General features: G+C 44.6%; 1 long non-coding RNA gene across 1 annotated transcript; it reads right to left on the bottom strand.

The window, feature by feature from the left end:
* Positions 1 to 1,957: 1,957 nt before the first annotated feature.
* Positions 1,958 to 7,822, bottom strand: LOC113594529 (uncharacterized). Its single transcript, XR_008294659.1, has 3 exons — positions 7,109 to 7,822; positions 6,625 to 6,742; positions 1,958 to 5,978 (listed from the first exon to the last, which is right to left on the bottom strand). It is a non-coding gene; the product is annotated as an uncharacterized LOC113594529 (long non-coding RNA).
* Positions 7,823 to 10,982: the final 3,160 nt, after the last annotated feature.

Genomic DNA, 10,982 nt, shown 5'->3' with positions numbered 1-10,982 from the left:
CCACAGACACTGCAGCAAGTCTGGGGTTGTATCTCCAGGCCCCAGAGAGTAGTTACCAGAATTCAGAGGGAGGCAGGGAGAGCTGTGTGGAAAGGGCTGCCTACCAGGCTGTGACGGGCACTGTGCCTGGAGTTGGGCAACAGGGATCCCACCCTGGCCCACCCTAGAAAGTCTTGAACATAAAAACATACAAGTGGAGGGCACCTGGGTGGCTCAGTCAGTTAAGCATCCAACTTCGGCTCAGCTCATGATCCTACAGTGTGTGGGTTCAAGTCCCATGTCGGGCTCTGTACTGACAGCTCAGAGCCTGGGGGCTGCTTTGGATTCTGTGTCTCCTATCTCTGCCTCTCCCCTGCTCATGCTCTGTCTCTCTGTCTCTCTCAAACATACATATAAGTGAATTTATAAAAGACACATGAACATCCGGGAATCTGACACCCATTGCTGGGCCAGTTCAACCTGGAACCTGCTAACAGGGATCTCAAGACTATCAGTCTTCCGGCTCCAGAGAAGTGCTTCTCCCCCCAGATTGCCCCATGTTCTGACACAGGGGGGACTGGACCTAAGGCCAGAGGGGTGGAGGCTGTGCCCTTGTTGACAAAAGAGACTGTCTTTGCATGGGCCTAGGTAAAGGAAAGGGGCAGAGGAGCTACATAAGTAACAGAAAGACCAATTTGTTAAATCTTGCCCTCAGATAACTTGAATGCAATAGTTTTTGTATAACACACAACTATCTCCTAGTTGTATCAAACACCCACTCTCTCTCCTCTTCATGTTCCAATTCATCGTCCCAGAGATACTCACAGGTTAGCATGCTATGCCTAACAGGTGCAGACAGCAACTGCAGAAATTCTTAGTACATACCTATATATATGCATATGTACATGTATACACATTACATATATATATATATATATATATATATGCACGGGTATAAAATATACCCATGTGAGTTTGACATATACATGAAGTGAGCTACCAAAGTTGATTTAAAATGTGGTTAAGGGGTGCCTGGGTGTCTTAGTTAGTTGAGTGACTGGCGCTTGATTTGGCTCAGGTCAAGATCCCAGGGTCCTGGGAATTAGCCCCACATCTCCACTGAGTGTGGAGCCTGCTTGAGATTCTCTGTCTCTCTCTCTCTTTCTCTCCCCCTCTCTCTAAAATAAAATAAAAGTATAAAACGTGGTTAAAATCATAATGTGATAACAATTTACATCATAAAACTAAAATATTTTGTAGTATTTTCTATAACAAAGATAACTTGTGACATGTGATCCCCTCCAAGCACATGAATATGTTGGGTAAAATGTATGACAGTTCCAAATCTGAGTATTGCTTTAACAATGGTATTGATTGCTGCCTCAGCAGAGAGAAGTTTTCTCCAACTAGAATTGATAAAACAGGGACACCTAGGTGGCTTAGTCGGTTGGGTGTCCAACTTCAGCTCAGGTCATGATTTCACAGCTCCTGAGTTAGAGCCCCACGTCGGGCTCTGTGCTGACAGCTCAGAGCCTGGAGCCTGCTTTGGATTCTGTGTCTCCCTCTCTCTCTCTCTCTACCCTCCTCTGCTCATGCTCTGTCTCTCTCTGTCTCAAAAAGAAACGTTAAAAAAATTTTTAGAATTGATAAAACAACACAACCACAGAACTACAATGATTCATAAAAGGTTGCCTAATTTGGCATTACTACCCATACAAAACAAATTATATGACAATAGTGATTATAATGTGTTTAGTGATTTTACTGAGAAAAGTTAAAAAATAAATTTGACTACATAAACAGATAATACATAAGAATTCCATGTCTTTAATTTTTTTTAATTTTATTTTTTATTTCTTAAAATCTACATCCAAATTAGTAGCATATAGTGCAACAATGATTTCAGGAGTAGATTCCTTAGTGCCCCTTCCCCATTTAGCCCATCCCCCCTCCCACACCCCCTCCGGTAACCCTCAGTTTGTTCTCCATATTTATGCGTCTCTTCTGTTTTGTCCCCCTCCCTGTTTTTATATTATTTTTATTTCCCTTCCCTTATGTTCATCTGTTTTGTCTCTTAAAGTCCTCATATGAGTGAAGTCATATGAATTTTGTCTTTCTCTGACTAATTTCACTTAGCATAATACCCTCCAGTTCCATCCACGTAGTTGCAAATGGCAAGATTTCATTCTTTTTGATTGCTGAGTGATAATCCATTGTATATGACATTTTCTTTATCCATTCATCCATAGATGGACATTTGGGCTCTTTCCATACTTTGGCTATTGTTGATAGTGCTGCTAAAAAAATGGGGGTGCAGATATCCCTTTGAAACAGCACACCTGTATCCTGTAGATAAATGTCTAGTAGTGCAATTGTTGGATCCTAGGGTAGTTCTATTTTTAGTTTTTTGAGGAACCTCCATACTGTTTTCCAGAGTGCCTGCACCAGCTTGCATTCCCACCAACAATGCAAAAGAGACCCTCTTTCTCCACATCCTCGCCAACATCTGTTGTTGCCTGAGTTGTTAATGTTAGACATTCTGACAGGTGTGAGGTGGTATCTCATTGTGGTTTTGATTTGTATTTCCCTGATGATGAGTGATGTTGAGCATTTTTTCATGTGTCGGTTGGCCATCTGGATGTCTTCTTTGGAGAAGTGTCTATTCATGTCTTCTGCCTATTTCTTCACTGGATTATTTGTTTTTTGGGTGTTGAGTTTGATAACTTCTTTATAGATTTTTGCTAACCCTTTATCTAATATGTCATTTGCAAATATCTTCTCCCATTCTGTCGGTTGCCTTTGGTTTTGTTGATTGTTTCCTTCGCTGTGCAGAAGCTCTTTATTTTGATGAGGTCCCAGTAGTTCTCTTTAATTTTTTTTTAATGTTTACTTATTTTTGAGAGACAGAGGGCATGAGCAGGGGAGTGGCAGACAGAGAGGAAGACACAGAATCTGAAGCAGGCTCCAGGCTCCACAGAGCCCCATGCAGGGCTTGAACCCATGAACTGTGAGATCATGACCTGAGCCGAAGTAAGATGCTTAATTGACTGAGCCACCCAGGCACCCCTACGTCTTTAAAAATCTGCAAATATCGCCAACCCAAAACAGAACATCCAGGCTCCTGTAATAATAATCAGTTCAGCTATCTTTGTTTTGCTGTCATTTGCATAAAAACACATTTCTCAATTTTGTATTATGAAGGCATACTTCTCAGGGCAGAGAGATATTATTTGCCAAGTTATGATAACTTAAATATTTAGACATAAGGCACAGGGCTCTGATTGTACTCTGGCCTTTTGCTGGCACCGAATAATTACATTTCTATAGACACCACGAGTTAATAAAGGCCCGTGACAGGGTGTGTGCCTGGGAGCCGTTTGCAGCTATTACCCCCAGACTCTGGAGAAGCCTCTTCCACCTGGGGTCCTTATGGGGGTCACCACCCACACTCACTCTTCTCAGATGCAAACTCCCTCTCTCGGGTCTCCCGGGTCTCACCCTCATCCCAGCTTGTGTTGTCCAAGATGCACTGGTAACCACTTTATCACAGTAATTATGCTCCAGTGAAAGACCAGGGCCACCAGGGCCGGCAGCCACTCTGCATCTGAACAGGGAATATAGGGAAGCCAATCGTCACGCTGGAAGGCAGACATGGGAGGGAGAGACTGCGTGGTGCCTCAACGGGCCCAGGACCCCGAAGCCTGCTTTGAGCTCCAGAAACTGGGAGAGGCGGGAAGGATCCTTCCCTAGAGCCTTCAGAGGGGGCACAACCCGTCCACACCAAAACACTTTCAAACCAAAAACACATCAGTACCAGGGGCCAGTGACACGCAGTGAATGACATGAAGTTTGAGGCTGACATGAACCAAAGTGTCGCCTCAGCTGAGATCCGTTGGCCAGTTCAGGCCTTGTAAGAATGTGCTCAGCTCAGGCCACTAAAAACATATTTCAAATAAAGGAAGGAAAAAAGGAGGAGGACTATGTGTCCATGATAATTCACCTTAAATTTGAATTCTGTGAAATGCACATCAACAAAAGCATTTCCTGGATTTTTCTTCTGAATTTGCTAAGCCACCTGATGACCATGGATAAAGGGGATCCCACAGAGGGAAACGTACTGGAGCTGATTGTTAATTTGGGGGAATGTTGTGAGTCCTTTCTCAACACAGCCACTGTTAAATATTAAATATGTGCACAACAGTATAAATGTACCTAATGCCACTGAACTGTATACTTAAAAATGGCTAAAATGGTAAGTTTTTGTTAAGTATGCATTAACACAATAAAACATTTTTAATCAAGGGGCGCCTGGGTGACTCAGTCACTTAATCCGCCAACTTTGGCCCAAGTCATGATCTCACAGTTCATGAGTTTGAGCCCTGAGTCAGGCTCTGTGCTAACAGCTCAGAGCCTGGAGCCTGCTTCGGATTCTGTGTCCCCCTCTCTCTTTCTCTGCCCCTCTTCCACTCGTGTGCTCTCTCTCTCAAAAATAAACATTTAAAAATGTTTCCTTAATTTTTAATCAAGAAAAAAATATAACCTGGGGCACCTGAGTAGCTCAGTCAGTTATGCCTCCAACTCATGGTTTCCGCTCAGGTCATGATCTCAAAATTCATGAGTTTGAGCCCCGTATGGGGTTCCACACTGCTAACTGTGTGGAGCCTAATGAGATTCTCTCTCTCTCCCTCTCTCTCTGCCCCTCCCCCCCAGCACTGTAAATAAATAAATACATACATACATAAACCTAAAAAAGAAGAAAAATATAACCTTACAATAAATTATATTAAAAAGGAAGAAAGCTCGTCTCTGCCTCCATAGTTTACCACGTATTACTATTATCTATGCTCTTGACGTTATTTATGCTGTTGCATCTGCATGGTGGGAATAACGTAGAAGCACCTGCCGCTGTGCATTTCTTCTTGGCTCAAATTCAGTGACTTCACATCGGGAGTCGTATTAGTCTGCTCGGGCTGCCATGATGAAATGCCACAGACCGGGTGACTTAAATAGCAGGAATTTCTCTCAGTTCTGGAGTGCGGGAAGTCCTAGATCAAGGTTTGGCAGGGTAGGTTGTGTCCTGAGGTCACCGCCTGTAGCTTGTAGGCGGCGCCATCTTGCTATGTGTTCACAAGGCCTTCCCTCAGCAGGTGCGTGTGGAGACAGAGACAGCAGCACTCTGACGCCACTTTCTGTAAGGACACTAGTCCTATAGGATCAGCCCTCCACCCCCATGACTCATTAACCTTGGTTATTTCCTTAGGGGCCCCACCTCTGAATACAGCCCTACTGGTGCTTAGGGCTTCAACATGGGAATTTGGGGGGTCCAGTGGGGATGCAAACATTTGGTCCACACAGAGGTAGCTAACTCCATACTGTGGGAGTTCTTGCACCATGGAAACTGGCAAATGCTATGAATCGGGGCTTCTGGAGAGCTGTTTGTGACACAGAGGGGAAGGGCGACAAGGGTCACCTCTGAGAGTATCCTTCCTCCTCCCTCAAGCTGGGAGCACAGCAAGGTCAGGAGTCAGCCGGTGCCTCCCAGTCCTCAGCCCTCTGCTCTCACCTCTGAGAGGCTCTGTTGGCATTTGTCACATTGCTCAGGAGCTGGAATGCAGCCAGCGGCCATGAGGAGGAGGCTGACAGGTGAGGAAGTCTCGGTCACATGACAAATGAAACTTGTGAATGTGACAGTGGCAGACTCCACAGAAGGCAGCCCCTGGGTCAGACTGCTGGGCAAATGCCTTCCCTTCCCCGAACCTCAGTCTTCTCATCTGTAAAGTGGGAATAACAGCTACCTCCCTTAGAGGGTCTGAGGGAGGACAGAATGGGGTAAGACAGAAAACACTGCACACTGACTGGAAAGCTACATGGATCGTCATCACCTGACACCCACCTCTGTGTTCTTTCCATTCACACCAGTCGGCACTGACTGCCCCGTGCACTATGCCAGGTGCCAGTGACCCAAAGCTCCATGCCCCGGTCAGTCCTCAAGCATGTCCCTGTGTAGCAGGAAGACAACACAGAAAAGGGAACCCTTGGGTGCTGATGTGGTCCAGAGGACTGTTGACGGTTGTCACTGCATGGGGAAGTGGGGGGAGCAGAGGCACAGACCCAACACCACAGCAGGTATTCAGTGGCAATGTGACCTTAAGTGATGTTCACAACCTTACTCAGGACCTCAGTTTCCTCTTGTAAAATGAGGACCATAACAGACCCTGCCTACGGGGAGAGTTAACTCCTACTTTAAAATGTAATTTTAGGGGCGTCTGGGTGGCTCAGATGGTTAAGCTGCCAACTTCAGCTCAGATCATGATCTCGCGGTTCCTGAGTTCGAGCCCTGCTTCCGGCTCTGTGCTAACAGCTCAGAGCCTGGAGCCTGCTTCAGATTCTTTGTCTCCCTCTCTCTCTCTGCCCCTCCCCTGCTGGCCCTCTCTCTCCCTCTTTCAAAAATAAATAAACATTTAACATATATGTGTATATATATATATATGTGTGTGTGTATATATATAATTTTATATATATGTGTGTATATATATATATACATATATATATATATAGAAAATTTTATTTGGATTTGTTTGAATCAGATATGGTAAGACACAAAGACACAGAAATTACTGTCATGAGGTAAGAATTTATACTCACTGATCCCTAGATCCCAGAGGCATGGAATCTCATGCAGGGCTGCATCGGGAGACACCAAGGTCGGGCAGGAAGCAGAGGAAGTGAAGGGAAAACACGGGCAGGAGCCTTTATCTAGTGTCTGTGGAAAAGACAAGGCAAAGCAGGTTAAGCTGGTTTAAGATTGGCCAGTGGGAATAATTTCAGCGGATTCTGCAGATTAGGGGCTGCCCTGGGGAGAGTGGGGTAGAGGAATATTGCCCTCCTGGAGCAGAAGAGCCAGATGGAAGAGGTGGTTTGGAGTACGGGCTCTGGACTGGGCTCTGGACTGGTTGGTTTGCATATGAAAGGTGTGCTCCTGGGCAAGTCTTTGCCATCTCTAGGAACTGGCCAGCACTGAGAGGGGCAGTCTCTCCCTGGTCAGTGAGGCTCCACCTGTCAAAGCATCAAGAATACAGCAAATAAGCAAAACACCCAGCACCCAGTAAGTGGGAGATGTCATCCCCACCTGTTTCAGCATTGACTTTATGGCCTCCCTCTCCTTGCTTCACACGGGTGAGTCTTCCCTTCCCAGCTGGGTCCTAATTCCTGGAGGGCTCACTGCCTGCCTGCCCCCAACCAGGGCAGAAGAAACCCTCTCTGGGCCCCGTCCTCTGGATAGAAAACAGGAGGAAGTAAATAAACACAGTGCTGTTGTCAGCAGTGACACCAGGCAGTTCATGGGGAAGGGTAGAGACCAAGATCTGGCTCCTGGTTTCTCCTCCTTCCCTGTCCTTCAGGGAACCATTGTCATCTTCCTGCCTTACCTCATGCTCACAGTCTGTTGCCTTTGTTTCCCCAGACCTTGACAAGCATCCAGATGAATGAAGCACTGATGAATGGCTTTCTCTAGAAGAGCTGTGGGAGGAGAGGGGACATGGCAGAGGTTAATCTCCTGGCTGAGCTGGGAAGAAGGGTAATCATATTGGAAAGCGCCAAGCACCCAAGGCACTCAGATCTGAGCATTGTCCAAAGTCCAGGCCGCCCCAGTAGAGGGAACTAGAGTGAGTGAGGTGACCTGTCTGAACCTTAGTTTCTTACTCTGATGGGTGGGAATAAAATTTCTTCATCTCACAGGATTGCCATGAAAAGTAAAGGTAACAGACAAGGCAGGTCCTGAAAGTCAGTGTCCTTGCCCAGGAGCAGTGGTTCTCAAACTTCAACAGGCTGGACTGGGGCATGAGACTTCTCATTTTCACAAGTCCCCATGTGCTGCTGCTGCTGGTGGTCAACACAGTGATACCTGTCAGTGGTATGTGTATGTGGTACATGTATATGTATAGGTAGTAGGTATATGTTTCACTTTTTAAGGAGTGACTCAAACAGTTGAACCTCTTTACATTCCCAGTTGCTCCACATCCTTGCCAACAGTATGACTGATCTTTCAATTTTAGCCATTTAACAGATATAGAATTGTATCTCATTATGATTTTTGTTTTTTAACTTAATTTTAATTTTTTAGAAAGAGAGAGGGTGTGCACTAGTGAGCAGTGGAGGGGCAGAGGGGGAGGGAGAGAGAGAGAATCCCAAGCAGGCTCTGCACTCAGGGCAGAGCAAGACCCCATGACCCTGAGATCATGACCTGAGTCAAATCAAGACATCTAACTGACTGAGCCACTCAGGCGCCCCGAACAGTATTTTCTTCAATGCTTTTGGTGTTGAATTGAGAAATCTGCACCTAAGTCACAGATTTTCTCCTGTTTTTTTTTCTTGAGTTACATAATTTTAGGACTTAAATTTAGGCTTATGCTTCATTTTGATTTAATTTTTGTATATAGTACAAAATATGAGGGGCATCTGGGTGGCTCATTCGGTTGAACAACCGACTTCGGCTCAGGTCATGATCTCACGGTTTGTGAGTTCAAGCCCTGCATCAGGCTCTGTGCTGACAGCTCAGAGCCTGGAGCCTACTTTGGATTCTGTGTCTCCCTCACTCCCTGCCCCTCCCCCACTCATGCTCTGTCTCTGTCTCAGAAATAAGTAAACATTAAAAAAAATAAAAACAAAAACAAAATATGAAGTTCATTTTTTTTATATAAATTTCCAGTTGTTCCAGTACCAGTTGTTCAAAAGACTATAATTTCTCCACTGAATTGTCTTTGCATCTTTGTTAGAAATAAATTGACCACATAATCGTGGGTCTCTTTCTGTACTTGTTTCAGTTCCATTGACCTATTTGTCTTGACACTAATATATCTTGACTACAGTAGTTTTACAGTAAGTCTTAAAGTCAGGTAACATAAATCCTCCGTTTTTGTTCTTCAATTTCAGACAACTAGAGATAGCACTTTGAGTATTATGAATTTCTATAGGAATTCTAAGTAGTAAGTACTTTGAATTTCTATAGGAATTTTAGAATTGCTTGCCAATTTCTACAAAACAGCCTACTGGGACTATGACTGAGATTGTGTTATATTTACATATTAATTTGGAGAGAACTGACTTCTGAACAGCATTGATACTGTTCATACTTATGTAGGAAATCTCCATTCGTCAATCTTTAATTTATCTCAGTAATGTTTTCTAGTTCTGTTCGGATCTTGCACATATTCTAAGTATTTCATATTTTTAAAAATTTTTTAATGTTTATTTGTTTTTGAGAGACAGAACACAGTGTGAGCAGGGGAGGAACAGAGAGAGAGGGAGACACAGAATCCAAAGCGGGCTCCAGGCTCCAAGCTGTCAGCACAGAGCCCGATACAGGTCCCGAACCCATGAACGGCAAGATCACGACCTGAGCTGAAGTCAAATGCTCAACCAACTGAGCCACCCAGGTGCCCCTAATATTTTTAAAAAATATTTTTGAATGTTTATTTATTTTGAAGAGAAAAACAGAGTGTGGGCGAGGGAGGGGCAGAGAGAGAGGGAGACAAAGAATCTGAAGCAGGTTCTAGGTTCTGAGCTGTCATTTCAGAGCCCAACGCAGGGCTTGAACTCACCAACTGTGAGATCATGACTTGAGCCAAAGTCAGACACCTAACCGAGTGAGCCACCCAGGCACCCCTAAATATTTCATATTTTTGTAGCTATTGTAAGTGATAGTGTTTTCATTTGACTTCCATTTTTTGTCATTAGTATATAGAAAACAATTGATTTCTGTGTATTGCTCTTGATTCCTGTGAACTTGCTTAAGTCACTTATAGTTCTAGTAGGTTTTTTTGTTGATTCCATTGGATTGGCTACATAAAGCACCAAGTCATCTGTAAATAAAGAGTTTTTATTTCTTCCTTTTCAATCTGGATGCCTTTTGGCTCAATTCTTATACTCACAGAGTTTTAATTTATACAGGAGACTGAGTGATGACACAGAGAGGGTAATGACACTGAAAGGTTTTTATAACTGACATTTCTTGCAGAGAAGGAAAATGCCATGCCATAGAGGGCCACCTGGGGAAACACTAGAGGAGGCAGAGGCAAGACCAAGCAGAAGGCATAGATCACAGCCTTTATTATGTTTTCCCCTGGCAAGACAAGATAAGGAAGAGGAACCAGTTTAGGATTGGCTAGTTTGACTAATTTGAATGGGCCTTGGGTTACAAGTGCTATCTTTAGTTGTCTGGCACCGAGGACAGGGTTGACTCAGGGCAGAGGAAATACTGGATTGGTGTGTGAGAATTAGATAAAAGTAGTGTTTTAGAGTATGGGTCTCATGGGTTAGTTTGCATATGAAAGGCATGCTAGGAGGCTTTTCCCTAGATCTAAGAATAGGCTAGCCTTGGGAGGGGCCATCTCTTCCCAGTCAGGAGGGCCACAAGTGCCAGAGCATCAAGAATGCAATTAAAAAAAAAAAACAAAAAACAAAAAACAAAACAATTGCCATGTGATGAATGACTGTCAAATACATAAATACAGATTCTCAGAAAACACAGAACAATTTTACCTCTTTGTCTTGCCTTGTTGCGTAAGCTAGAACCTCCACCACAATGAATGGAGGTAGTGAGAGCAGACATCTTTGCCTTACTCCTGATCTTGGGGGAAAAGCAGGAGCAGGGTGAGGTGCCATGGAGGGGAAGGGACTGGGACAGTGACAGATGTGGCCAATGAGGAAGGGAGAACAGAAACTTAGGAGAACTTGGAGGAATATGTAAGCCGTATTCTCAAATTGTGGTCCACAGCTCTTAGCCCTCACTCTGTCCCTGACCCCTCCCCCACTCCTGACCCCTCCCCCACAGCCACCCCCTGGGCTAAAAACCTGCATTTAGGCTCTGCCCATCAGGGAATCACAAAACACCAGGCCCTCCTCCTTCCAGAAGCCCCTCTGTGAGTAGAGCCACAGCTCAATGCGGATTACAGGGCCCTCTCATGCTACCAGGACAAGGGAGGATGAACAAACACAAAGACCAC

The sequence above is a fragment of the Acinonyx jubatus genome, chromosome E3, assembly GCF_027475565.1.
Source record: "Acinonyx jubatus isolate Ajub_Pintada_27869175 chromosome E3, VMU_Ajub_asm_v1.0, whole genome shotgun sequence".
NCBI classification, from domain to species: domain Eukaryota; kingdom Metazoa; phylum Chordata; class Mammalia; order Carnivora; family Felidae; genus Acinonyx; species Acinonyx jubatus.
Note: the sequence above shows the minus strand (reverse complement) of the source record. Positions and strands in the feature narration are given on the sequence as shown.